This window comes from Ahaetulla prasina, chromosome 6, assembly GCF_028640845.1.
Source record: "Ahaetulla prasina isolate Xishuangbanna chromosome 6, ASM2864084v1, whole genome shotgun sequence".
Taxonomy (NCBI): Eukaryota; Metazoa; Chordata; class Lepidosauria; order Squamata; family Colubridae; genus Ahaetulla; species Ahaetulla prasina.
Window position 1 is genome coordinate 27,873,501 of NC_080544.1, and position 23,619 is coordinate 27,897,119.

The window sequence follows — 23,619 nt, forward strand, 5'->3', positions numbered from 1 at the left end:
AGTCAGAACAGAAATTTGCTGTTATCATTTGGGTGATGCCGTTCTCACAACTTTATTGGAGGACAAATGAAAGACAGCAATTAGTGAATTTCCTTGACTGCTTTTGTCTTTCCTTTTAACACCATCATGGGGGGGGGGAAACTATTGATTGTTCTACTATGTGGGTTCACAAATTTGCTTGATTGAAGTGAAGCATGTGGAATGGAGAGTTCACTTACCTTAGCAGTAGCTGTCACTTGGAATATTTCTGAATATAGGTCTAGTCCTTTTCTAGAAGACTACTAAGCCCATGTCAAAAAATAATCTAGCAGCTAGATAAAACATTGGTGTAAATTAGAAAATGCGTTACCTGGAGCAGAAGCATCAGGTGAGATCTTTTAGTTTAATCCTTTAAGAGCCAAGGTGGTGCTAAGAGCCGAGGTGCCGCAGTGGTTAGAGTGCAGCACTGCAAGCTACTTCAGCTGACTGCTAGCTGCAGTTTGGCAGTTCAAATCTCACTGGCTCAAGGTTGACTCAGCCTTCCATCCTTCTGAGGTGGGTAAAATTAGGACCCAGATTGTTGGGGGCAAGATGCTGACTCTGTAAATCGCTTAGAGAAGGCTGTAAAAGCAGTATGAAGTGTCTAAGTGCTACTGCTATTTATCACTCATGTGGGACTTGTGAGTCAGGCGAATGGACATCAAAAGTGGTATGGCGAAAATTCAGCTGGAGCAACCACTAAGAACTGCCAGAGGGTGCCTGAGGCTTGCAGCATGCAGAAGTGTCTGATGGTACAGACAGAATGGCATAGAGTGGACAAAATGGTTGTCGTGTCCCACTCCTCCGCTGACGGCCGGGTCAGGGAAATCCGAATCAGGCTTGCCTCTGCAGCTCTGCCCAAAGTCCTAGCAAAGTCCTCAGAGCAGGCAGGAGACCAGAAAGTGACTTCAGCAAGATAAGTTCGACTTTGCCTGACTTAGAGACTGCCAGAAAGCAGATCCTTTATATAGGCCATGGGGTGTGGCTCCATGACTCAGCACTCATTAAGGCCTGCCCCTCCCTTCCTTCTGTTGCCTCCGCCTATCCAGTCTTCTGATGCGAGGGTCACTCCAATCAGCAGCTGTTGGAAGTAAACTTTCCTCAGGCTCACATGCTGTGGAGGAGGGGGAGGGGTCTAGCTGCTCCGTTTGCCTGGGCATGGAGCCAGGGCTGGGCCGGGGGATGCTCCCTCCTCTGCAGCCTGCTTGGGCATGGAGCCAGGGCTGGGACCGGGAGGCATACATTCCTCTGTGTTCGGGAGCAGATAAGAAGGCCCTGGCTGCTGTGAGAGCGGACAAGACACAACAATGGTATTTCCACCCACTCCCAATAATGAAAGTAAAAATTAGGGCCGTAGAAAGTCTGAAATGTCACAGACTTATTGGAAACTGTTTAAATATCTTGTTCTTTCAAAAGGCAAAAACAAGAAGCAATGGATGGAAACTAATCGAGCAGAGAAGCAACCTGGAACTAAAGAGACACTGAGAACAATCAATCAGTGGAACAGTTTGCCTTCAGAAGTTGTAGGTTTTGAGGATCCTCTACTTCTACTCCAGCTATATCCTACAGAAGACAGACAGACAAGATAAATAGTCCTTTAGATAATCAGATCCTTACGTCCCCCTGGTTTGCGTCAATTACCTGACCTTCGGACCGTTTGCCGTGAGTTGAAAACGCATTTGTTTATCCAAGCGGGACTGGCTTAATTTTTAAATTTCTTGAATTTTAATAATTTTAATTGGGGTATTTTAACCATGGGTCAAATTTGACGGTTTTAAATCTTTCGGCCACTAATATAATATGTTATTTTAATTGTTGTTTTAATCTGTATATTGTTTTTGTTTTAAATCTGGCTGTACACCGCCCTGAGTCCTTCGGGAGAAGGGCGGTATAAAAATCTAAATAATAAATAAATAATAAATAAATAAAATAATAAATGTCACAGAAGACCTAAAAGATGATAATCAGCATGTTAAACTGCATTCTTAAGCACACTGCTCAGAGCAGTTTGGAGTACAAGGGCCCTTCCAACTCTGTTATTCTTCTGATACAATTGTCATGCTGATGCATCCTGGACCAGATGCAGCTTTCAAATACTTTCTATTCTATATTGCAGTGTGACACCTTACTTAAGTTTGCCTGGTTGTCTATATTCCAATGTTTGAGAACAATTTGAGGACAGTTCTAGCATTATCAAAACCCTAATGAGCACAAACCCTCCATAGAGAAGTCCAGTAAATGGACTTTAAGCTATGATGATTTAAAATGATCTCCAAATGCCAATGGGGCCCAGCCTACAGGAATTAGGATTAAATTAAACCAAAAAGTAATAAGAAGAAACTATGTTTTAGCATCCAACCAAGCTATACACATAAGATGGCATTTTGTATATACTTTTTGGAAACATGAGGATGGCTCAAATAAATTTATTTGGAAGAGCTTCCAGAAAGTTAAGCTTTGCAAAAGAGCAAATTCGGGAGCCTTAAAGAAGCTGAGGGACTAACTTAGCTTGGAAAACTTTGCAAGCTGCAGGGATATAATGGGTTCCTTTTGAGTGATAAAATGTTTGCTAGCTGTAGAGGTATGCTGTGTGACACATGCTTGGTTTTTTAAAAAAAACATTTAAGGACAAAGAAGTATGGAACAGCACTCCAACTTATTTATATGCTCAGTCTGAGTCCAATTTATTTGCCTTTTGTCAATTTTATGATGATGTTTGGCAAACTCTAAAACTTTGGTTTTCTGATAGTTTATTGATAGCTTTTGTTCTGTACAGAACAGGGGTAGTCAACCTTTTTATACCTACCGCCCACTTTTGTATCTCTGTTAGTAGTAAAATTTTCTAACCACCCACTGGTTCCACAGTAATGCACCGTGTATCATCATCTGCACATGCCTCTCACGCATTGTGGATTGGGTTTGGGGGGGCGCTGGCTACCAGCTCCGCTTGTCTGTTACAGCTGGGTGGTGTGGGGGGAGATGTGCGAGCTATTCTGGGATGAGGCTCTTTTGTTTCCGGTCGCAATATAACGCCATTTAGTTTCACTTACGTAACATGAACTAAACTTATGCGCGGGTGATACAAATAGTATATTTTCAGAAATTTAAATTGTCATGGGGAGTTTTATGAAAACTTAATGAAAATGTTTTTAAATAATGCTATGAAATTTTTTAAAAAGTCAATTAAATTAAAAAAAAAGGAAAGTGCTTCAGTATCAGACAAAACCCCTACTGCCCACCATGAAAGCTGGAATGCTCACTAGTGGGCGGTAGGGACCAAGTTGACTACCACTGGTACAGAATAAATCTTGTGCTTAAGTGCTTTTTCATTCCCACCTGTGAAGTAGATATAATAACTACATCATTGCCATACCTTAATGCTGGAGTTCTACAATCACACTAAATAGGCGGGAGATGGGCTGAAACAACAAGCACATGAATTATTGCTTTTAAATACAGATTTAAAAATAGTGGAGCTAATATTTAACCTTGTATTGTTCCCCCTATTAGTTGGGACTGCTTTACATAAAATGTCCCCAAGAGTACATCTGATCCTCAGGCAGATATATGAAATATGTGGCTAAATAAGTAGTAACAGCCGTTTATCAATATTAGACTGTCTCTTGGTATTAGGAATAATATAAATCCATCGATATAAATGGCTTTATATAAAGTTAAATAAACACATTTTAATGTGTTACATGTTTTATCTTGCTGTTTTAAATTGATTGTAAGCTGCCTAGAGACACTTTTAGGCAAGGTATTGATCAGAATTCAGATAATTATAATAATTGTTCAAAAGGTTCTTATCGGTGGTGGGTTTCAAATTTTTTTACTATTGGTTCTGTGGGTGTGGCTTGGTGGGTGTGGCTTGGTGGGTGTGGCTTGGTGGACGCGGCAAGGGAAGGATATTGTAAAATCTCCATTCCCACCCCACTCCAGAGGAAGGATACTGTAAAATCTCCATTCCCTCCCCGATCGAGGGGAAGGTTACTGCAAAATCCCCATTTCTTACTGATAAACTGGGACTCGGGAGGCAAAGAATAGATGGGGGCGGGGCCAGTCAGAATTTTTACTACCGGTTCTCCAAACTACTCAAAATTTCTGCTATCGGTTCTTCAGAACTGGTCAGAACCTCCTGAAACCCACCTCTGGTTCTTATGTTGAAATGGCAGAAATAAAGTTCAGGCTTTAGCAGGCGTTGTGGTTTCTGTGAGAAACCACAAGTTTGTGAGCTGAGCACATAATAAAACCACAAGATGCATGCATGAGTATTTTTGTAACTTCTATACTTTATCTACTGTATGCTGGCTTCCTCTTATGTAACCAGGTAAAAAGAAGAAACCTATCTATGCTTGTTTCAAACTGTATTCAGGGTTCTTCCAATCTTAGGGCAGGACCCACCTTTGTTCAGCTGAATAAACATGCTTTTTGATTTAAGAGAGATAACCTGGACTTCATCTCTTTGAAGCTTTCTTTCTTTCTCTCTTTCAAGCCATATGTCAGGGTTCCAAGTAATGGCCCAGATGAATAGAATAGAATAGAATAGAATAGAATAGAATTTTTATTGGCCAAGTGTGATTGGACACAGAAGGAATTTGTCTTGGTGCATATGCTCTCAGGTTAAATCAAAACTTCAAGGCCAAAGGTTTCCTCAAAATATAGATTTATTAGGCATATCATATTGGCACATCTGATGAAAACCCGACTCTGAAGACACTGGGTTTTCTCCACCCAATTCAAAGCCCAAAGTTCTTCCCTCCATTACACACAATCATCACATGCCACAATCAGGTCTCTCTTCCCACCCTGGAGTCTGCCATCCATGCCCCTCCAGGTTCTGGTGAGAGTGTCCTTGGTTCCTAGAGGAAAGAATGTTATTTTGGCTACATGCCCCCCCCCACTGTCTCTACTCCCCCCTCCCTTTCCCACAGCTCCATCCAGCCATGCTGTGGCTACCCTGAAGGCGTTCAAAGATGGCTCCAGGGTTGACCCTACACCTGATTCCTGTCTGACAGAGGTGGGTGGCATAGAAGTTTAATAAATAAATAATAAAGGAATTTTTATTCCAAGCATTGGTAAAATGCTGTTTGTTTTCTCCTCCGTAGTTATTGCTAGTATTGATTGGTAAGTACCTAGATTTATTTTCATCAGTGTTAGAGAATATACCTGCTTTTCACTTAAGCTTTCTGAATGTCACAGATATATTCACTTTTTTTTTAGCCATGCTATTCAGTGTTCTTACTTTCCTGTAACTATTTCTATGCCCCATTTTATGTTCTTGCTTTCTTCACAGTTAGTGTACAGGGGTTCATTTTCTTTTCATTACTATTCCTTTTATTGCAGCGTTGTGGTGGCTCATGTAAATCTATAGAACATGCTCTGATAAAATATTAATACTTATTCTTCTACACTTTCTGATTCTATTTATTCAGAGTCTGATTTGATCTGATCCAGGTTTCTATGGCACCCTTAATTAAAAATCAATAGGACAGCAGTTAGCCTACCGTGCTATGTTTTGCCTGAGAATATAACTTATTCCAGTCTCAAATCTCACTCGGAGAACGTCACCTCTAAAGACACTTGAGAATATTGCAATTATCATATGCATTTCCAACAGCACTTCACCAAGAAGCTCCAACTTCAACTCATTATATTCATTTTGAACTTTTTGGAATTTGATTGCAACCACTTGCTTTAAAGTTAAAAGGCTGGTAAGAATTTGTCAAACTTCAATTTATAAAATTTCAGTTTCTAAAGCTTATTCCCCAATTCTTTATTCCTTCTGATTCATCCAGGCTCTATTTAATAACTAGGATTGCAGCTGCAGGCACAATATTTGGGGAAGGACTTCTTGCAGAGACACGGTGAAGTGTGTGTGTGTGTGTGTCTTATAAACAGCTATTTCACAAAGGAGACTGATATTTGAATCAGTCTCACTTGGTGGCTCCTTGAGGGCACAGGTATTTTGATGTGGAATGGTCCTTGTTTACAAAAGCTTTGCATTCAGTGATGTTGCTTAACAGGCAGTTTTGCACGGCGGAAGGAATGTCTATGTAGATGAATACTTAAGGTGTAATTAATGTAAGATATTTTTTTCTTGAAGATGGTACCTTAGCCTTGGATGATCCAAAAGCAAAGTAAACATACGATGAGAGCAACAAGGCAAAGGGAGCACTGTAGGAGATTTTTTTTCCCCCTAGCTACCATGCTCTGAATTCTTTCACTGCCACGCTCAACTTTAGTTTTCAACACTTAGTGAATCTTTAAGTCTCATGAATTAAGCAACGAAAGAGCCGAGGGATATCAATATGCTTAGGGCATCCTCTGGCTTTAATCTGGTCCCATGGGCCTGCATGAAAGGATCTGAAAATAAACTTAATTAGGAAATAATATAAATTATAGAAAAGCCTAAGTTAAGTCTATCTACAGTCAAAAGTTTGTACTGTGCTATCCAGTGCTGGAATTCAATTTTTTTTTACTATTGGTTTTGTGGGCATGGCTTGGTGGGTGTGGTGTGGTTTGGTAGGCGTGGCTTGGAGGGCATGGCAGGGGAAGGATCCTGCAAAATCTCCTGGGGGAAGGATATTGCAAAATCTCCATTCCCACCCTACGCAGGGCCAGCCTGAGGTGGTATTTGCCAGTTCTTCGAACTACTCAAAATTTCTGCTACCGATTCTCCAGAACCTGTCGGAACCTGCTGAATAGCACCCCTGGTGCTATCCTGCTTTATGGAGAGAAAACAAGACTATTGTGGTGAGATCCTGAACTGTCCAGGTCAAGGTACAAAAAAAAAAGTGAATTGAAAAAGTAAGGAATTAATAGCAGTCTGGATAATGTTTATGTAGTGTATATTGAAGGTGGCAATTCTTTGAGAGTTGTAATGCAATGATTTTATTTTAATGTATGCCGATTAGTGTACATTTAAAAGGACAATAAAGTTATTCTATGTCTAAGTCTATCAATCTAAATAGTAGGAAGCCTGTTACATGGAGACATGCAAGTTAATAAGTCTTTTAGTCGAGGAAAGGAGATAAAAGTACAGAGCGCTTTGCTACAGTAACTATTTCTATATCAGTGTAAAAGTGCTGACAGCAGGTGCATGCAAAATTAAATTCCACTGTTTGGAAGGTTGTCCTTAAATATGCCTATGAAAATGCCTACTACAAAGTATCATTCTGAACTGTGGAGTGTATGTTAGTGTGAATTGTATACATATGCTAGTCAGCATCACGTTACAGCAGTGGTTGGTTGCTTACAAACTGGTAGTAAAAGCAGCGGGAGGCTCTGCCCACCCATCCGGACATCATCATGAATGATCTGTGCATGCCCAGAAGTGTGTGTGAGTGCACGCTCCCATTGCGAACCAGTAGTAAAGGTAAGTAGAACCCACCCCTGCTTTGCTGTGCTAAAATATGCATATTATTGTTTTAAAGGGAATTCTGGGAAGCTACACAAAATGCCCTAATAACTGTAATCAAACCACAGAACTCACATGTGATCTCAGAAGTTTGTTAGTACACTGATTGTAATGGTATGTGAATTTTGAGCCTGAAGTAGGAGAGGTAGATAAAGGGTTTCAGGAGGGTTTCTCCATAGTTTTCAGGAGATTAAAAGTAAGGGAAAGGAATAGGGGGATATTTTCAACAATTCAAGATTGATGTCAGCTGTCAACTCGCAAAGCATCTCTGGTCGTCTCTTGAGTTGCCATAGGCGAGGGGGATGGGAAACCGATGAAGCAGCATGGCAGCCAAATACAAAAGCACATTCCAGACATATATCTCTCAAGGCTGTCTCCCAGGGTTACCCACAGCGGCCCAAGGGGAGTGATCTCTACAACCTGCAAAATTGCTCCATTGGCGAATATTGGCAAACACACCCTGGAGGGAGGGGGGAACAGGGTCATGATTGTGGCATAAATTATGTGGGGTCAGAGTTGGCTGCACTTGGAACGTGTTGACATGAAGCTCCTAATAAATAACTGGATATCTTTTGAAGCTTGGCTTGAGGCATCCATCGGAACCGTGACATCAGCCTTATGTGGTAGTCTAGACAAAGGACACAGTAGTAGTAGTATTAGCTTTGTATTAATTGAAAGGTAACATTAGCAGTATCTTGCAAATCTGAAAATATTCCTCCTGTCCTTCACTTTTATCTCCCTAAAGATAGGGGGGACTTCCTATTTGAAATGTTTTCATCATCTCTCTTCCTTTAGAGTCAACATTTCCTTATTATTCCATTGTCTAAACTCCAGCTCTTCCTTCTATCCCTCAAGACCATTCTTACATACCATTACCCTGATAAAGCTTTAAAGGTTATCCCTGTCCAGTCATGACTGACTCGAGGAGATGGTGCTCATCTCTGATTTTCAGCCAAGGCAAGCTTCATTGTTTAATAAATTTTTCCATCCTCATGGGGCCAGCATGAAAATATGAAATGCAATAACCTTTCTGGCTGAGGTGGTACCTATTGATCTACTCGCACTTGCATGCCTTTGAACTGCTAGGGTGGCAGGAGCTGGGGAGAATAACAGGAGCTCACCCCTTCACATAGTGCTGAGGTCTTGTACCCAAGCTGTTGGCTTTCAGCATGTTAACCATTGAGCCTTCGCGCCACCCCCATTACACTGATAGACCAACACAATAGTTGTAACTGTAATAATATATGACTATATCTAAGTCTGCAAAGCGAACAAACAAGTCAGTCCTAGAGGAGATCAACCCTAAGTGCTCTTTAGAAGGCCAGATCCTGAAGATGAAACTGAAATACTTTGGCCACCTAATGAGAAAGAAGGACTCACTGGAGAAGAGCCTAATGCTGGGAAAGATTGAGGGCAAAAGAAGAAGGGGATGACAGAGAACAAGGTGGCTGGATGAAGTCACTGAAGCAGTTGGTGTGAGCTTAAATGAACTCCAGAGGATGGTAGAGGATAGGAAGGCCTGGAGGAACGTTGTCCATGGGGTCACGATGGGTCGGACATGACTTCACAACTAACAACAACAAATATCTAAGTCATGCAGACATCAGAATTTTTCTCATTGTTGACTTTTTCTTTATTAATATTGTCCTATTGGATTAACAGAAGTGTTCCCATTTTCCTAATGCCTTTAAGGCTGCGTTTGATTCAAAAGTCTTGTAGCAGACATAGCATTAAAATCAATTCATAATCAGAAATGAATTACTTTTCAACTCCAAGATCGCACGTTCAATATTTTCAATTATTTAGCCTGACATTTGACAAGTGAGTAGAAACAACTCTCCCATCTAAAGTCAGCCTTAACTTTTATACCAATAATGTGATAAGACTTATAGAGGTAGAAGCAAAAGGAAGGAATAATAGAGGAAGCTGGCAGAAGCGGTTAGATAGGAAAGGGTAATGTGGAGAAGAAAGCAGAAAGGTACGATGAATCAGTTCCAAAAGGCAACTGGATTTTGTTTTTTCCTTGAAGATATTTCACTTCTCATCCAAGAACCTTCTTCAGCTTTGAAGAAGCTTTTTGGGTGAAAAGCAAAATGTCTTCAAGGAAGAAACAAAGTTCAGTTGCTTTTTGAAAAATGCAGTTTTGGAACAACCATGACCTGAATGACTGGCAGTCTCCATAAATTTCATAAACAACCAGAGATCAGGTTACCCAGCTATAGAGATCTGGACTGTCTAAAAGATTACTTTGTCTTAAAGGTACCAGTCACAAATATTGGTGAAATGTATTGAAACCTAATGAATAGAATATGGGCATTAAACCTTGAAGCCGAACATTGTCCATCAAACTTTGGAAAAGCCCATGAAGTTTTCTTGGAAACATTTTCACAAGTGGTTTGCCCTTGCCTGCTTCCTAGAGTTTATTTTTATTTATTTATTTATTTATATGTCAAACACAACAGTATATATAAGTATCAGCATGAAATAACCATACGAATTGGATACAATCAAAGGGAACATTAGGACAGGAGCGGTAGGCATGCTGGTGTTCTTGTGCACGCCCCTTACAGACCTCTTAGGAATGGGGTGAGGTCAATAGTAGATAGTCTTTGGTTAAAGCTTTGGGGATTTTGGGAAGAAACCACAGAGTCAGGTAGTGCATTCCAAGTATTAAACAACTCTGTTACTGAAGTCATATTTTCTACAATCAAGATTGGAGTGGTTCACATTAAGTTTAAATCTATTATGTGCTTGTATATTGTTGCAATTGAAGCTAAAGTAGTCTTCGACAGGAAGGACATTGTAGCAGATGATTTTATGAGTTATACTTAGGTAATGCTGAAGACATCGGAGTTCTAAATTTTCTAAACCCAGGATTTCAAGTCTGGTGGCATAAGGTATTTTGTTGTGATCAGAGGAGTAGAGAATTCTTCTTGTAAAATATTTCTGGACATGCTCAATTGTATTGATGTCAGAAATGAGGTGTGGGTTCCAGACAGGTGAGCTGTATTCGAGAATTGGTCTAGCAAATGTTTTGTATGCTCTGGTTAGTAGTGTAATCTTTCTGGAGAAGAAGCTACGCAAGATTACGTTTACAACTCTTAAAGCTTTTTTGGTGATGTAGTTGCAGTGGGCTTTGGCACATAGATCGTTTGATATGAAAACTCCAAGGTCTTTGATGGGGTGAGGGTCATCTACAAGGTAATGTCCATCAAGCTTGTATTTAGTGTTCTGATTCTTTTTTCCAATGTGTAAGACAGAGCATTTGCTGGTTGAGATTTGGAGTTTTTGACCATTCCGACACAAAGTCAAGGTCTTTTTGAAGGGTAGCTGCATTGTTGGTAGTGTTAAATAGTTTAACATCATCGGCGAAGAGAACACAATTACTTATAATATGGTCACAGAGGTCGTTAATGTATAATATGAAGAGTGTTGGTCCTAGAACGCTGCCTTGGGGGACACCGCTATCAACAGGAGCGGGATTTGATAGGGCACTGCCTATTTTGACCACTTGTTGTCTGTTTGACAGGAACGCTGTTATCCAATTATGGAGGGGTCCGGAGATGCCATAGGATTTTAGTTTTAGAAGAAGTTTGTCATGTACCACTGAGTCAAAAGCTTTACAGAAGTCTATGTAAATTGCATCTATTACTTTGCCCTGATCAAGATTTGTAGTCCATATGTTTTTGCAGTGAAGAAGTTGTAAATGACAGGATAATTTTTTTCTGAAATCAAATTGTTTATTAGAGAGTAGGTTGTTTGTTTCAAGGTGGAGGTTGATGGATTGGTTGATGATTGATTCCATTACTTTGCAGGTGACGCAGCATAAAGAAATTGGTCTGTAATTTTCAACTAGGCTGGGGGTCTCCTTTTTTGAAGACAGGGATGACCATTGCTAGTGACCATAGTTTGGGAAGGGAGCTGGTCCTGAAAGATTTTTCAAAGATTATGCTTAGGGGTTTTGCTATAACAGTGGAAAGCTTTTTTAAGAAGAATGCACATAGACCATCAGGTCCAATAGATAGAAATGATTTCAGTCTGCGAAGGGCCTTTTGAACATTATCTTCTGTGAAACTACTACACAAAATTGGCTCTCTATTGTTTTTCTTGTTGTTATTCCACTACTACTGCACAATTTAAAGGTAAAGGTGCATATGTGCTAGCCATTCCTGACTCTAGGGGATGGTGGTCATCTCCATTTCAAAACCGAAGAGCCAGCACTGTCCAAAGATGTCTCCGTAGTCATGTGGCTGGCATGACTAAATGCCAAAGGCACATGGAACACTGTTACCTTCCCACCAAAGGTAGTCCCTATTTTTCTACTTGCATTTTTATGTGCTTTCGGACTGCTAGGTTGGCAGAAGCTGGGGCAAGTAATGGGAGCTGACCCCATTATGCAGCACTAGGGATTCGAACCGCTGAACTGCCGACCTTTTGATAGACAAGCTCAGCATCTTAGCCACTGAGCCACCATGTCCCTTACATGACAATCTACAATCTAAGTGTCCCTTACTGACAATCTACAATGATTGTCAAAATTCAAAACACAGATCATCATCTTTGTCATCGCCATCATCCTCATCCCATTTTAAAAGGGTCATTTTTCAAGGCTTTTAAAACGCTGGTAAAAATGGTTAGCTTCCTCATGCCCACACGGAGAAAGAATAATTTCCAGATATCCAATTGGGAAAAAGTGTATTTTGCATCTAGTATTAATCTTTTATTTCTAAGATCAACCTTAACATCAGAGCAGTCTTCTAATCAGTTAATCTAATGTCATACAAATTTTGGACAGATGCACAATGTCCTCAAGTCAATGTTTCTTTATTTATATTTTTCCTTAACATTCAGGTTTGTACATTTATGGTTTGTGACCAAATAGTACCCCAGGTAGGTTGTTCAACTGTAATATCTACAGAATTTAATGAGATTTCCATATTATTGGAGTAAGGACTCTCTGTTAAAAACACAACATCAAAGTATTAATATTTGGGTTTTCTCCCACTTTTGTTAAAGCACCTCATATGCCACACAGCGGCTTCAAGCTCAGTAGAATTACTACATGATTAAATGACCTGAAGGCACAGAATTTTGTATGATGATCTACATTCAAAGTGGATGGCAACAGGTACTGTATTTTTCAGCGTATAAGACGCACCTTAGTTTTTGGGGAGGAAAATAAGAAAAAAGCTGATTTTTTGGCCTCCTGGAATACCCCCAATCAACTGTTCCCAGAGATGAATTTTAGCAACAGGTTCCTTGGTTGTGAGCTCTATGCTTTCTTTTCTTTTCTTTTCTTTTCCTTTCCTTTCTTTTCTTTTCTTTTCTTTTCTTTTCTTTTTTCTTTTTTTCTTTTTTTTTCTGCCTCTGAAAGCCTCCAAAACAGAATTTCAGAAGAAAAGCCTCTGAAGCTCTGTTTGGGAGCTTCTTTTCTGAAGCTCTGTTTGGGGGCTTCTTTTCTGAAGCTTCTTTCAGCCTCTGAAACTTCCATTTGAGAAGCTTTGTGGGCTACGTTCAGAGTATAAGACACACCCAGATTTTCACACTTTTTTTGGGGGGGAAAGGTGGTTATAATACTCCAAAAAATAAGGTAATTAAAATTGCCTTGGAGAAAGACTAGTGTAATATCTACTTGTTGGCATATTAATCAGTCTAATGTGCCCTGAATCACAGTTTTATAATTGTGGATCACTGGATCATTTCAATCCCTAAATGCTTGTTACATACATGGGATATGTGAGTGCATATCTGGGTAGAGGGAGAAAATAGAGAGAGTGAAAGACAAGAAGGGAAGAGATATGAGAGACAGAGAGAGATGGAGATGGAGATAATCATATATATATTACATGTAGACTTAATATTAATGTTGTCAACCATCTGGTGCAGTAGTGGGTTTTACTTACCTTCACTACTGGTTTGGAATTGGGACCATGTGCATGGGCACTTGGCTTCACTCATGCGCAGTGCTTCTACGCATGCGCAGAGCATCCATGATGACGTCCGGTGGGTGGGTGGAGCCTCCTGCTGCTGCCACTACCAGTTCTCCTGAACTGGGGTGAACTGGTAGAAACCCACCACTGATCTAGTGCTTGGTGAGCAAATAATATCTATACAAATAATATATATACAAATAATATCTATACAAATACATATCTCTTTCTATACACATATATTATACATACATACATACACTTTCACACATACTTCCTTGCTTTCATATACAATACTTTTAGATAGATAGATTGTAGATGTAGATGTAGATGTAGATGTAGATGTAGATATGGACAGTGGTGAAATCCTCTGAAGTCTGCTACCGGTTCTGTGAGTCTGCTACTGAGCGTGCACTTCACGCACATGCATGCCTGAGAGGCGCATGCACTACGCTAAAAAAGGAACATTTTGAAGCCTTCCGAGTCTGCAAAGATAAGTACAACAGCAAGGGGAGGAATCCGCTGTGCCACGTGATTTAGATTAGCTAGAAAGCAGGAAATCCAATGATTCTGGCTAATATAAATCATGCGTCACAGCTGATCATCACCCAGCTGATCGTCGGAAATACCAGTTCGCCCAAACTGATAGCATTTTTTACTACCAGTTCACCCAAACTGATCTGAACCAGTCTGAACTGGTAGCGTTTCATCTCTGGATATAAATGATTTAGATATAGATGATATAAATATAGATGTCAACATTGTTGTAACAGGGCATCATCATTCAAGAAGAGTGCTGCTAATAATTTTCCAGTTTTGTCTCCTTACAGAATATAACAAATTTGACTGAAGCAAATATTTCCTTTCTGTTGATCTCAATATTTACCCTAAACTCCTTTTTCAGAAGAACAGCTCTTTTAACTGTGTGACTGGCTATTCGAATAAATCAAATAATTAGGGGAAAACGTGTGTGGATATTGAAGTGAAGACCTTGTGTTTTCCCACACTGAAGTCAGCGACAAACCTTTCACTGAGTTAAATGATTCTGGATTACACCTTTGATTTTAATATTCATCAATAATACAGAGCTGATTGGATTAGAGCTATTCAATACAGAGTAATCAACAGTGGCAGGGCTGATAGGATTAGAACAGCTCAGTTATTAAACACACATGCACGTATCCAACTGTATACAGCACAGGCCTCAATTAATTGGCAGGTTTGGTAGAGCCAGGAACTTGCCAAACAGCCATGTTTCAAATGAGCAGGTGTTTAGAACAGAAAAGCGATTAGCACTGACTGCATTAAGCTGTAGAATTTACCCCGAAGAGCTAATTTAAGCAATGGATTCACACTGTGAACTATTAACTGTCAGCCAATCTGATTTGCTCCAAGCAGCTAATGGAGGGCAGCAGGCATCTTCACTTGATTATCATCTTTTCAATTCATTTTCTCTACTCGAGTCCTAAAACTTACATTTTACTATAGTTTTTTACAAACTACTGGGCTGTTTCTTTTCTCTTTTTTTTCTCCTTCTCTCTCTCTCTCTCATCATTATATTTCTGTGTCACTTCAACCCCTTAATGATGTAGTTGCAGAGAAATATGTTATATTAATAATGGGTCCTAATGAGCTATTCTGGGGGAAAAAAACCAAAGGTAGGTTTAAAAAATACTTTTAAAAAGGACCATTACTATCACTTACTGTAAGTGATTAAGGTAATCTGTCTCCAGTTTTTAGCTTCCAGAAGAAAGACAAGTTGTTAAATTAAATATAATGGGAGAAAAGAAGATGAGATTGTCAGATTGATCAACAAGACGTATCTACTGATAGAATAGTTGTTAGGAGTGGACAGTGCTAAATAGATCTTGACAAGGGCCCTTCCAATATCACTAAGCTTCAGAATCTTAAATAGGATAATGGTTATGGCTTACCAAAGAGACAATGCAAGTGCTTTTTAATTTCTTTCTTTCTCTTTTTCTTTCTCTTTTTTCTTTTTCTTTTCTTTTTCTTTTTTTGTGCCTATGAGTCAGACTTAATTCTTGGAGTCTATCTGGACAAGAGCCTGCAGTTTTTTTGACAACATTTTTGGTGGAAGTTGATCCTTGTCTTCTGCATAGGGCTGAGACAAAGCTCCTGACCCAACATCACCCAATTGGCTTCATTCCTAAGGCAGGACTAGAACTCACAGTCTCCTGGTTTTTAACCATTATACCAAACTCATTAGTATAGATTAGAAATACCCCAAAATGTTAGTGCTTTGACTTTCTTCATGTTCCTTTTGCCCATTTTATGGTAAAATAGTATGTGATACTTCCTGAAGGCACTTCTTCAACTCTCCGATCTTGGGTGATAGAGGGGTGATACTGCTAGTGACTTTAAAAGGTAAAGGTAAAGGTTCCCCTTGCACATATGTGCTTGTTGTTCTCGACTCTAGGGGGCAGTGCTCATCTCCATTTCAAAGACGAAGAGCCAGCGCTGTCCGAAGACGTTTCCGTGGTCATGTGGCCGGCATGACTCAACGCCAAAGGCACACAGAATGCTGTTACCTTCCCACCAAAGGTGGTCCCTATTTTTCTACTTGCATTTTTTACATGCTTTCGAACTGCTAGATTGGCAGAAGCTGGGACAAGTAATGGGAGCTCACCCCATTACACAACATTAGGGATTCGAATCGCTGAACTGCCGACCTTTCGATCGACAAGCTCAGCATCTTAGCCACTAAGCCACTGCGTCCCTAGTGACTTTACAACTGCAGTATGAAAATGAAAATAAAGGCTTCCGATGTTATATATCACTAACTGATGGCAGTGTGGATAAGCAAGAATCTCTGACATGTTCTTTGTCATATGTTTATCATTTCACTTGGCAAGAAGTTGCTATAAGAAAAAGTCATGCTGCTATTCCTTTTGAAAAAGAAGCCTTCAGTGAGTACCACTCAGTGTGCTTTAAGCAACCAATGCTGCTTAATTTTTTTATTGCCAAGGAAATCCTTTTCTGCTGTTTGCTGACGGCGCCATTTTGTTTGTGAGGCGCTTGGTGGTAGTTGGCATGGTCTTGTCCATCCTTTGTCATCCATCCATAGCCTGGCCATCTATTTCTAGGGAGCAACCCCAGGGGCCTCGCCCCACTATGAGAGCTAAGTGGTGAAAGAAATGAACGCGCAGGCTGAAGCACAAAAGGAGAAAGATGAGGCAGAGGTCCAAGTAGACATCATTCATAGTGCTATTGAAGCTGCAAAATGGCATGGAGCCTTGGGAAACCGACTTCTAGATAATGCCTTCTCTTTGCTGCTGCTAGAAGATGGCTTGCCCTATTTTCAGGAGATTCCATCTTCAAGACTGGGAGCAGTGATCCTTCGAGGATGGCATCCCTGAGCTTTACTATTCTGGACTCATCTTGTTCTTTGGTGGCTTGATGTAGCAACTGTATCAAATAAAAACCCCTTTTGGGGGGAATTCTTCATGTTTTTTTCTTTCTAATGTTGATTTTTCAGTAAAAAGATTTTGAAATTATGGTGATTTTTGAAATTACTGCCAAGGAAATCCCTCCAATCCAAACTCATTTCCAAATGCAGATTTTTTTTAAAAAAAATTTTTTTAATGACAATGTCTGGGTTGACATGAGTTTTATGCATCGTTAGGCCAAAACAAAACAAGATGAACAATGAAAAGAGCTGATTCGTATGATCAAGAATGAAGTGGGAGACTTGTGATAACAATTGATGAGTTTCACACGAGAATCATTAATATTAATGATTAAGACCAATTAGTGAATCACGCTAAGGAAGATCGCTGTTAAAGTTTGCATTGTGTAGCATTGTGTGGATCACATTATTGATGTTCCCCAATATCAGAAGATTTGTGCAAGATAAACCCCACACGTGTTGATGGCAAAGATAAAAGCATCCAGGAGGTGAAAATGGCCAGCAATTGTTGTCACTCTGTAAGAATAAAGGTCTGGAATTTTTCACAGCATTGTGTCTGTGTATGAAATATACTGTTACCATTGTAACACATCAAGGAATAGTCCACAGAATATCATCAGAAAGCTTCACTTATAGGAGTGGATTATGAGTGAACTCATAATTACGATTTTTTAAAAATGCAGATAGTGTCGCTCACATCGATTTCTTTGAACCTGGAACTATTATCAAAATTGAGTATTTCATTAAAGGTAAAGAAGTCCCTGCAGATTTTACTCCAGTAAAATCTCCAGTAGTCGTTGCCAACTTTAGGGGGAGATGCTCATCTCTATTGGGTCAGTGTTGTCCAAAGACATTTCTGCAATCATGTGGCCAGCATGACATCATGGAGTGTTGTTACCCTCCTACCAAAGTGGTACCTATTTATCTACTCGCATTTCAAGCTTTTGAATTGCTAGGTTGTCAGCAGCTGGGACAAGGACAGGAGTTCACACCATCATGTGGCACTCAGGTCTTGAACCCAGGCTCCTGGCTTTCCAGCTGACAAGCCCAGCATTTTAACCACTGAGCCACTGCAGTGCCCAAGTATTGTATTACAAAACTCAAAATTTAAAACAATGATTAAGCAGAGTTGGGAAGTACAAGAATGAAATGTTGCTGCCACTTGGTAATACTATGCCTTGCACCTCACGAGCCACCCATGATTGCAAAGTTGGATCTCGTTGATATGCCCCATTTATCACACAGTGCAGAGTTGGCACTATATAACTTTCACCTTTTCCCAAAGTTGAAGGAATATTTATGTGGGCCTCTGTTGGACTCAGATGAAGAGGTGGAAAGAATAGTCAAGAATTAATTGAAGAGACAAAATATGGAGTTCTTCTGCGACAGCTTTAACAAACTTGTCCATCCTTGGTAGAAATATGTAGCACTTTATAGTTATTATATGGAGAAGTAAATGCAGCTAATAAAAGAGCTCATTTTTAAGAATTATTTTTTGTTTCATTTATTAAAATATACTTAGTTATGTTAGTATCATGAAGGCAAAGGCATTATTTTTTTTACTTAACCCTTGTAGAAAAAGTGTAGGGAAGGAAAGGCCAAGTGTCCTATCCCATATCTAAAGGAATTGTCAAGACCACCTTTTTTTTTTCTTCAAATGAAAGAAGATAAATTGTATACATACATAGCAATCTGTGTCAGATTCCTTTCATGATACTGCCATTTCTGTGGGGAGGGGATCATTTATTCACTTATTACCCTTTTCCTGTTTCTTGCATATCCTGTAACCCTTTAGTTTATAAACCTAGCTCTGACACCTATCTGCCCTGTGCTTTGATTTACCTTTTGGGCAGTGGTGGGTTTCAACTGGTGTTACCACCGGTTCATTTCGCACACGCGCTTTACACGCTCTTTGCGCATGTGTACTCGCTTCGCTCGCACACTCACCAAACTTGTACTTCAAGCAAGCACATTAATTATTAGAACAGCTGAGGCACAGCAATCCGTTCTGCCGCACCTATCGGCTGGGATAAACATGAACAAATATAGGTAGGTAGAGTGCAGGGGTGAGCGGGAGGGCCCAGTTGATGATTTGCAGTGAACCAGTTCATTGTCAACTCTCCACTACCGGATCGGCCAAACTGGGGAGAACTGGTAGCAACCCACCACTGCTTTGGGGAGTGTGCAAGTGGGGAGGACCGTCTGTTTTGTTTCAGTTCTCAAGCCTCCAGAGAGAAGTGCCTGGGAACAGTTCCTTATCTCCTTCCCAGGTTGACCATTTTCACAACATCTTCACACCTGTGGATTGGCTTATTCAACATCGGACTGAGGGGAGGGGATTCTAACCCCTTTATCCTAAGAGAATTGGAGCCTGCTTTGCTTTTGTCTTGCTATCACTCCCTTTCAATAAAGGGTTCCTTTTGAAATGTGGCTGTCTCAAGAGTCCATACTTTCTTGAATGTGGGGTAGAGGCAGGATCTTACAATCTGATTCTAGATTGGACCTTTCTTATAGATGCACAAATATATGACACTTTTTCCCTCAGCTGTCTTTGAAAACTAAGATCCCTTGCATAGAGAGCCAATGCTCCTGTGATTGTGGATGTGTAGAAACAACAGGACATGTTGTTTCTAGTGCCTATACTGTAGTTCTGAATGTACTGTCCTCATTTTACTATTGTTGTATAAATACCCAGGCTGCACAGAACTATTTTACATCTCCCTGCTGCTCTTAGATATCAGTCCTGTTACAACGTATAGTGTTGCTAGGTTTTGTGCAGCTGCACTTGAAATACATCAGAAGATGACCCAATGTCACAAATTAATTTTAATGAGTATCTAGATTATGATAGATTTAGTTTGTTTTTTAATGTACATTTACTCCTTATACTTTTGGACCCTTTTTAGACTTTTGAAGACATTTTCAGCTCTTTATGTAATTTTTATTTTTGTAGTTTTTGTAGGTTTTTACGGGTATAGGTATGTAGGTCTTGGCATATTTGGGTCTTTTCCCGTGTAAGGTTGAGAGTATCTTGGCGACGTTTCGACGAGGTCTCAGTCATCATCTTCAGGCTGGTGCTTTCGGCTTCACGCTTATGAAAGTGAAGTGTTAAAATGTTTTTAATTCTATTTATAAAATTGTTTTTTATATTGGCTGTAAACCGCCCTGAGTCCTTTGGGAGAAGGGCGGTATAGAAATCAAATAAATTCTAATTCTAATTCTAATTATGTGAGCAAAGTGTAGTCAGAGCTGCCGTCTCTTTATAAATACTGGTGAGTAGGTGGGGAGTGTTGCTGTAAGTGGGTTGGTTGGCTTTGTGGTTGCATCTTGATTGGTAGATGGAGTGGGTGTTTGCAGATTAGTCAGCTGTTTCGTAGCATCCTGTGTGGTTGTGGTCCTAGTCTTTTGTGTTGTAACGACCTGGTTAATGGGCTGTGTGGAAACATCCTCCTAAACATCCAGCCGAAACATCCAGCCGACTAATCTGCAAACACCCACTCCCCCTACCAATCAAGATGCACAGCCAACCAACCCACTCACAACAACACTCCCCACCTCCCCACCAGTATTTATAGAGAGACGGCAGCTCCAACCACGCTTTGCTTGCACAAGCACGAAGCCAAAAGCACCAGCCTGAAGATGATGAGTGAGACCTCGTTGAAACGTCGCCAAGATACTCTCAACCTTACACAGGAAAAGACCCAAATATGCCAAGACCTACATACCTATACCTGTGAAAACCTATGAAAACACACACACACACATACACACACACACACATATCCCTCCCACTCTCTTTCTTTTATTTAGTAACCTATGACTGTCATTAAATGTTGTATTTCATGATTCACAATGAATGTATTTATGATGACTATGATCATGATTTATGTACACTGAGAGCTTATGCACTGAAGACAAATTCCTTGTGTGTCCAATCACACTTGGCCAATAAAGAATTCTGTTCTGTTCTGTTCTGTTCTATTCTGATTCAAGAAATATATTATGCTACATCACCTATTATCATTCCTATTAATGAGCTAGTTTGGTCCAGTGGTTAAGGGTCTAGGCTACAAACCAAGAGACAGAGTTCCATCTGAGACATGGAAGCCATTGGTTGTTTTGTTTGTTTGTTTGTTTGTTTGTTTGTTTTTTTGCCAGTAACTCTCAGCCCACAAAGCCTGTCAGTTAATTCCTGTTGCAATCAACAAATCAACTTTCCTCAGTAAAATAGACTCTGCACCCACAGGAAGAATGTTATGAAGGAAGAAAAACCATTCATATTAATAGAGTTTAAAGGGTTAGTATTAAAGAGTAGTAATAGCTGTTTGTAGCCTTAAAAGTGAAAGATAAATATGTCAAAATACATCCAGAAGGGAAATCTATAATAACACTGTATTCATTAGGTGACTGTTCCCCCACCACACCTTCTGCAGGTTTGCATCTCATTTGGAGCAGGAAAGTAAAACCGCAAGCATCTGCTAATTTTATTACAGAATAGAGAATAAGGCCATCAATACTGAATCTTCTCATAAAATTAGTCAAATAAAGCACTTTCTTTTGTCTGAAAAAAAAAAGCTAAGATCTCCACTAAAAAAAAAATCAAACACCAGGAATCATTTTAAAAGAACGAAGCTGGAGGATTTGTTCATTTGGCTCACACTTATTGACTTCTATATGAAAGTTTTTTCTTTTTTTTAGGCATAGACAGCAGAGGATACCCTCCAACTCAGTATATACCTTAAAATAATTTGGTAATCACTGGCTTTGCTGCATTACCCAGAGTCAAACATACCAGACTCCAAATGGTATGTTGTCAGAGATGAATTATACTGGAAATATGGAGAAAGATTTTAAGAATTATAATGTCAGGGTTCCAAGTAATAGATCCATAGCAAGCAAAACTCTGAGGCAATTGGATTCCTCAAAGGGTAGCTTTATTGGAAATATCAAACTGGCACATATCTGGTGAAAATCGATTCTGAGGGTTCCTGCAGTTTTCACCTAAGTAAAAGCAACAGTTTTTCACTTTCTCAAAACAATCAGTCACATGGTCCAATCATGGCTCTGTCTGGTAACATCACTCCGTCTCCCAGGAACCAGATGTGAGAATGTCCTTGGTTCTCAGGAGAAAATATTTTGTTTTGGCTACGAAGTCTCAATTCCCCCCTCCCTATCCTCAGCTCCAGTGTGGAAGCACTGAAGCTGCAAATTGGCTTAGGTCAGATCAGCTTCAGGGTTGACATATAACTTACCCCAGATACATGGAAATGCTTTCTGTGGTTAGGAAACATCCCCAGCTATTCATTTCTCCATCTCTTTTCAATCTTTAGCATGTGTGTATGGATGTAGCTTTGGTGATCTGCAGGAAAGAGAGAAACCACAGCCTTCAGGTGCATCAAATCAAATATCCAGCAAGACAAGAAAATGTCTTGTTCTTGTTTCTTTCCATTACAATGCAAGCATTCATATATTTTAGCAAGACATTTTACCCAGTTGATATAGATTTTAATTGGATGGCCAACTTAGTAAACATGTAACAACTGCAGAGATGGATACAGTAGTGAAAGGTATAGATCTTGAGTCTATCAGTGATGGCTCTCCAAAAATATAAGCATCTTTCATCTGACTCTTATATAACTTCACACAGCTCCAATGGATCATTCCTGATAATTTAAGATGGTAAATTGGGTAGTTGTTGATTTCAATTAGTCAAGGTACACAAGGAAAACTTTGGGGCTTGAGATTAGCTAGTTCTTCTAATCCAGGGGTATCAAACTGGCAGCTCCTGGGCCGGATACATGACACACAGGCCACACCCACCCCAACTCCGCAAAGGCAAAAAACATTGCATCATGTCACGATACATCAAGTGACACAATTGAGTTTCACACCCATGGTGTAATCCATCTGGACATTTTCTGTCCTGTCCCTCATGATAAGGCCTTTAAGTCCCCTTTTTTAATATTCAAGGCTTCCACAAAGTCTCTGTCAGTTCACTTCTAGTCCCATTACTAAGTTTCAGTTATTGTTTCTTTACCTTCTCTCCTACGTTTAAAATTGTTTTTCATTTTAATTTCCAAATTAAAATTCCAAATCCCAAAATACAACTTACTCTTAACTAAATCACATAAACAATATATTTAAAAACTGTGTTAGCAAGGCCTGCCAAGACTTTGGACTAACAATCAGCCTGAAAAAAGCACAAGTCATAGGTCAGGACATGGATTCACCTCCCTGTATTACAATTCTGCACAAGAACTGGAGGTCATCCATGACTTTGTGTACCTCGGCTCAACTATCTCCGACACTCTCTCTTTAGATACTGAGCTGAATAAACATATTGATAAAGCGGCCACCACATTTTCCAGACTTACAAAGAGAATATGGCTTAATAAGAAGCTGACGGAACATACAAAGATCCAGGTCTATAGAGCCTGCATCCTGAGCACACTCTTGTACTACAATGAGTCTAGGACCATTTACACATGGCAGGAGAAAAAGTTAAACCTCTTTCATATGTGCTGTCTCCGACATATTTTTGGCATTACCTGGCATGACAACGTTCCAAATAGCGCAGTCTTGGAAAGTGCTGGAATTTCTAGCATCTATACCCTACTGAAACAGCGACGTCTATGCTGGCTTGGGCATGTCATGAGAATGGCTGATGGTTGTATTCCAAAAGATCTCCTGTATGGAGAATTAGTGCAGGGAAAGTGCCTCAGAGGGAGACCACAGCTACTGTATAAGGATATCTGCAAGGGGGACCTAAAGGCCCTGGGAATGGACATTAACAATTGGGAAACCTTGACCTCCGATCGTTCAGC